Below are 5,949 nucleotides of genomic sequence, written 5' to 3'. Positions count from 1 at the left end.
TTGAGAAGGAGGGGGTCGGGGATCATGCAACTCACTCGGGTGGCTGCGATAGGCCGCCGGGACCGTACAGCGAAACTGCAGCTAGACCAGGGGCTCGCTGGCAACCTGGGAACTGCAGCTAGTCCTGGGGCTCGCAGGCGACCTGGGAACTGCAGCTAGTCCTGGGGCTCGCAGGCGACCAGGGAACTGCAGCTAGACCCGGGGCTCGCTGGCAACCTGGGAACTGCAGCTAGTCCTGGGGCTCGCAGGCGACCTGGGAACTGCAGCTAGTCCCGGGACTCGCAGGTGACCTGGACGCTACAGCCAGTCCCAGGGCAGGCAACCTGGGAACTGCCGCTAATCTCGGGCCTTGCAGGCGACCTGGGCGGTACAGCCAGTCCCGGGTCTCGCAGGCGACCTGGGAACTACAGCTGGTCCCGGGGACACGAGAGATCTGGGAACTGCAGCCAGTCCTGGGGCATGCAGGTGATCTGGAAACTGCAGATCGCCATCCGCTCACAAACATGGGTCCTGGCCCCTATGCAAAAAAAGGTTGCCGACCCCTGGACTAAATCAAACCCTTGATCCTGTCCCGCCAGCCTTTTTTCAAAATTTAGTAACTCAAAATGGGTGGTACGGGTGGGAAGGGAAGAATTGACCAGGGAGTTACGGAGGGAGCGGTCTTTGTGGAAAGCAGACGGGGGGAGATGAGAAGATGTGGCGAGTGGTGGGGCAGATGGGACAGAGGCAAATGAATAAATGATGGGTCTTTGTCCCAAACATTATGTAGGCCACTGTAATTTGAGGAAGGAGATTCTCGCTATTGAGGGAGTGCAGTGTAGTTTCACCAGGTTAATTCCCGGGATGGCGGGACTGACATATGATGAAAGAACGGGTCGACTGGGCTTGTATTCTCTCGAATTTAGAACGACGAGAGGGGATCTTATAGAAACATATCAAACTCTTAAGGGATTGGACAGGCTAGATGCAGGAAAAATGTCCCCCTTGTTGAGGGGAGTCCAGAACCAGAGGTCACAGTTTAAGAATAAGGGTTCGGCCATTTAGGACTGAGATGAGGACATTTCTTTTTCACTCAGAGAGTTGTGAATCTGTGGAATTCTCTGCTGCAGAAAGCAATGGAGGCTAATTTACTGGATGTTTTCAAGAAAGAGTTAGATTTAGCTCTTAGGGCAAACAGAATTAAGGATTATTCGGGAAAAAGCAAGAACGGGATACTGATTTTTGATGATCATCCATGATCGTATTGAATGGCGGTGCTGACTTGAGGGGCTGAATGGCCTACTCATGCATCTATTTTCTATGTTTCTATGATACGATAGAATATTTATCCCAGGAGGGAAATTGATCTGCCAACAGACGTAAAAACACAAAAACAGAAAATATATGAAACATGAAATTAAAGTGATGAGTGGAAAGGATTAGGGATGTGCGAAGATTGGGGGAAGGCCGTGGACACCGATGCATTAATAAACTCATCAGGAAGGCTGCCTCCGTCCTGGGGGCGGAGTTGGATTCATGGGAGGTGGTCTTGGAGGGGAGGATACTCCTCAAACTGCGGAGCATCCTGGACATTACAGCTCACCCCCTCCATGACACACTGGTCAACCTGAGGACTGAGACTGAGACTGACTTCTTCCCCCCCCCCCCCTTCTCCTGCCCACCTGTCCAAATATCTTTTGTTGCATTCTTGCAATTTTACGCCGGGAAAATGACCTATGGATGCTACTTAATTTGAAATTTGAATTATTTATATTATGAAACTGCTTTAAAATTATGAAAAGCATAAGTGGGATTTAGATAATTTCCCGTGTTTTAAATTAATTGATACTGGTTCAGATATTATGCTAAAATGTGAGTGCAAAAAATAGCATAACAAAAATTTCCACTGTGTGCATTGCATTATTTTTCTATGCGTCACTCCTTTCATGATGGGACCCATTATCTTTGTATAGATGATTACACTTCAGATAAATGGAATTAAAAATATTCATCAATTAAATATTAATTTTGATTGAGTTTTAATAAAGCAATTATTTTTTGTTATACATTTCTTTTGATATTCCGGTAACAACTTCATAAGCTGCCGCTTTCTGAGAAATGGCTCCTAAGATATAGGAAACTATCCAATTTTTCCAATGGCACATTATGGGTTTTTATTGTCAGGCTGGTATTCATGAATATTGATTTCTCTAACTTTAAATAAACCTTGTATCCCTACTATCTCCATCCCTCCGCCACCGTAATCATCATACTAGTTTTACTGATGTCCCATTGAGTTTCACTGTCTGTATTAACTCATTATCACTTATTCCACAGCCAACAATGGACCATTGTGGGATCCACATTTCCTCGATTATTGTTGCTTCGTGCATACCTTCCATTATTTTGTCCTAAGTACCGTCTATATCTCTCATTCTGCTTTCCCCTGACTCTCAGTCTAAAGACGGGTCTCGATCCGCAACATCACCTATTCCTTTTCTCCAGAGATGCTGCTGAGTTACTCCAGCATTTTGTGTCAGGCTTCGGTTGAGGATCTTTGTTTTATTGATGTTAAATAGGAAGTCCATTCTATCATGTGCTTCAGTAAACACATGATGACATGGAGCTCCGTCTTTGAAATCAATGGATTCCCATGTGTTATCTGCTATCAGCAAGTTTAATGATAGAAGTTGGGTTGTCCTTGCTTCTGGAGTAGAGGAGACATAGGTTAAACAGCTTCCCATTTGTCCTGCAGATTAGCTCCACTCCAGTGGGTAGCCTATTGATGTAAGGCACATTACAAGAAGCAGGTATACCTTTCATTTCTATGTAGTAATAGAAGTGGAACGTGTCTTTCAGTGCCTTTCATCTATTTTGTAAACTTCTATGCTGACTTTCTCTCTTACATAAGTGTTTGCAATGAAGTAATTTCTGCTATAGAAATAACGGTAAGGCTAACAATATTTTATTAAAGTATAAATCAAATAAATGATTACATGATTGAACAGCAGGAGTAAGCCATTTGGCCCTCAAAAGCATGCATTTTTATTCAGCTCATGGTTGATCTGATTGTAACCTCAAGTTTGTGTTCTCATTTACCTGCTGAACCATTAATCTTATCCTTGATTCATACTTCTCATCTCTGTTTTTAATTTACTTTCTGAGTATGCCAATTGAATAAATCCCTAACAAACTGTGCTGTTGTGGTTCCTTCCATACCCTTCAATGTTGCTTACATGGTCCCATCTATAAATCTACTGAACCATTTTTAACTGTGCTTTAGAATTCTGACTCGAAACATCACCACTTTAATCTTTTCCTTTTTACAAGCCTCATATATACCGTTAAAGTCCCTTTTGTCCAACTGCACTTCTATGAAGTTTCATGGGATGCTTTTCTGCACTAAAATTGCTATTAAAGATAAGCTGTTATGATCACATAAGAAGAGGTTCTGAGGAGATGTGAATCAAAGAAAAAAAAAAGTTCAAGCAAGGTTGCAAGTCCAGTAGTGAACACTCCAGCCTTTGCTGCAGAACTCTCCAGGATTTTCTACCTATTAAGCATGTCTGTTTGTGGCAAGATTGTTGTGTTGGCTATTGGAAAATTTGTTTTGAGATTGACGACTAGATAATAGTTTTGTGGATGAGTTACTTAATATAAAATATCTTAACACATGACGCAGGAATCAGACCTGATATATAAATATATTTTCACTATTCTGATAACCATGAATTCTTGGTCTGCTAAAAAATAGTATGACTAAATCTTAGAAAGAGATTACATTTATATAAAAAGGTAGAATTGATTGCATTCTGCAAAATTATAATTCCCAATAAATGCTATTACTTTTTATTCTAAGGTTATCAGACCATCACAAAATCTTGTCACAACATTTCTAATTGGCTTCAAAGTGATGAATTTCTGCACTGTTCTGGGGGGAGGAAAATCTAGCAGAATTTAACAGCATTTACACTTCACATTGAGGAACCTCCACGCTTTGATAGAAGTCCACTTTACTGCCTGACTGACCTTCCACCCCATTCAGATCGTTCACAACACTGAATGTATCTCAGCACCCATCAATCAAATCACAATATCATTGTTAAGCTTATAGGTTGAGACAAGGTAGTCTCAGTCTCATTTATCTAGTTTTATTCTCTTTTTCAATTATAACATCTTGTCTAATACCTTAAATATCTTGTATTTCTTCTTTAATATATATATATTTTTAAAAGATCTACCCAAAACATGAACAAATGTGCCATTCTGAAATTAAGCATTTTTATAATTTCAACATTGTGCTTTATTTCTTATTCCCAAAGATAAATGTATGTTTTTTCAACAAATTAAAGATATGTAGAAATGTTTCTGGGTGAATAAGTAATTTCTGTCTTTGCTTATTTAGAATATCTTGTTTGTGAGCAATCTTATTTTAGAACTCGATCAAAAACTATTGCAATGTCATAATCTTTCAATCCCTACTTCCTAAACACATATCTATTATTTCTCCTGCCTTGTGATGTTACAGAACAATTAATTATTTGAGCATGCGTTGAAAAATAAAGTCAGTTGGTTGCATCTAGGCACTCTACGAAACAATTATTGGCTGGGGAAATTAAACCTGCTCACAACAGTATGAAATAAACAAAGATTGTAAATGGACAAACTTTAGACCCATTTATCCACTTGGCAAGTTTTGTTCATTTTATGATTATCAGGTTTATTTTTTTAATAATTGAAAATGGTTTATCTTTACTGCTGAATTCAATTACATCAAGCAAGAAACAAAAGTCTTGAATTAATATTTCACCTTATTATCCAAAGAAAGTCTCAAAGAAACTTCACAAATTACTAATTTTGAAGAGTTGTTGTCACTTTGGCAATGTGGTGAATAGTTACATACAGCAAGAGGACATACAGAACAAATGAAATGACAGTAGACAAAAGTGCTGGAGAAACTCAGCGGGTGCAGCAGCATCTATGGAGCGAAGGAAATAGGCAATGTTTTGGGCCAAAACCCTTCTTCAGACTGATGTAGGGTGGGGGGTGGGGTGGGGGGGGGGGGGGGGGAGAGAAGAAAGGAGAAAGGAAGAGGAGCCCGAGGGCTGAGGGAGAGCCGAGAAGGGGAGGAGACAGCAAGGGCTACCGGAAATTGGAGAAGTCAATGTTTATGCCGCTAGGGTGCAAACTCTGGCCATGGAGGAGGCCCAGGACAGAAATGTCGGATTCGGAATGGGAGGGGAGTTGAAGTGCTGAGCCACCGGGAGATCAGGTTGGTTAATGCGGACCGAGCGGAGGTGTTCGGTGAAACGATCGCCAAGCCTGCGTTTGGTCTCACCGATGTAGATCAGCTGACATCTAGAGCAGCGGATGCAATAAATGAGGTTGGAGGAGATGCAGGTGAACCTCTGTCGCACCTGGAACAACTGCTTGGGTCCTTGAATGGAGTCGAGGGGGGAGGTAAAGCGACACGTGTAGCGATTCTTGCGGTTGCAAGGGAAAGTGCCCGGGGAGGGGGAGGGAAGGGAAGAATTGACCAGGGAGTTACGGAGGGAGCGGTCTTTGCGGAAAGCAGATGGGGGGGGGGGGGGGGGGGGGGGGGGGGGGGGGGGGGGGGGGGGGGGGGGGGAGAATAGAAGATGTGGCGAGTGGTGGGGTCAGTGAAAAGTGTCATTTCATGTTGGTGCACTAATTTGACTGGGTGCTTCCCAGCTTGAACTACCCTTTTTGCTAAATTGATTTTTGAAGACTGCCAGTTGTTGGGCATTCCAAAGATTGCTAAGTTTCAACTGTATTTGAGACCCTGTATTTCTGCATTATAGGGCACCCCTGGTATGGCAACATTTTTAATAAAACACACAGTTGAAACTCCACTAAGTTGAGCCCCACTACCTACTTTCTGACACCAACTAGTGATGCAACTGTCCCACGAATTGCAATGACACTGTGCAGACCCCAAAGGCTCTCTGT

General features: G+C 42.4%; 1 protein-coding gene across 1 annotated transcript in view; it reads left to right on the top strand.

The window, feature by feature from the left end:
- Positions 1–5,949, top strand: part of eri3 (ERI1 exoribonuclease family member 3) — a 298,681-nt gene that overhangs the window by 38,762 nt on the left and 253,970 nt on the right. The window lies entirely within an intron of this gene.

This window comes from Amblyraja radiata, chromosome 10 (genome assembly GCF_010909765.2).
Source record: "Amblyraja radiata isolate CabotCenter1 chromosome 10, sAmbRad1.1.pri, whole genome shotgun sequence".
NCBI lineage: Eukaryota > Metazoa > Chordata > Chondrichthyes > Rajiformes > Rajidae > Amblyraja > Amblyraja radiata.
This window is presented reverse-complemented; position numbering and strand designations above follow the sequence as displayed.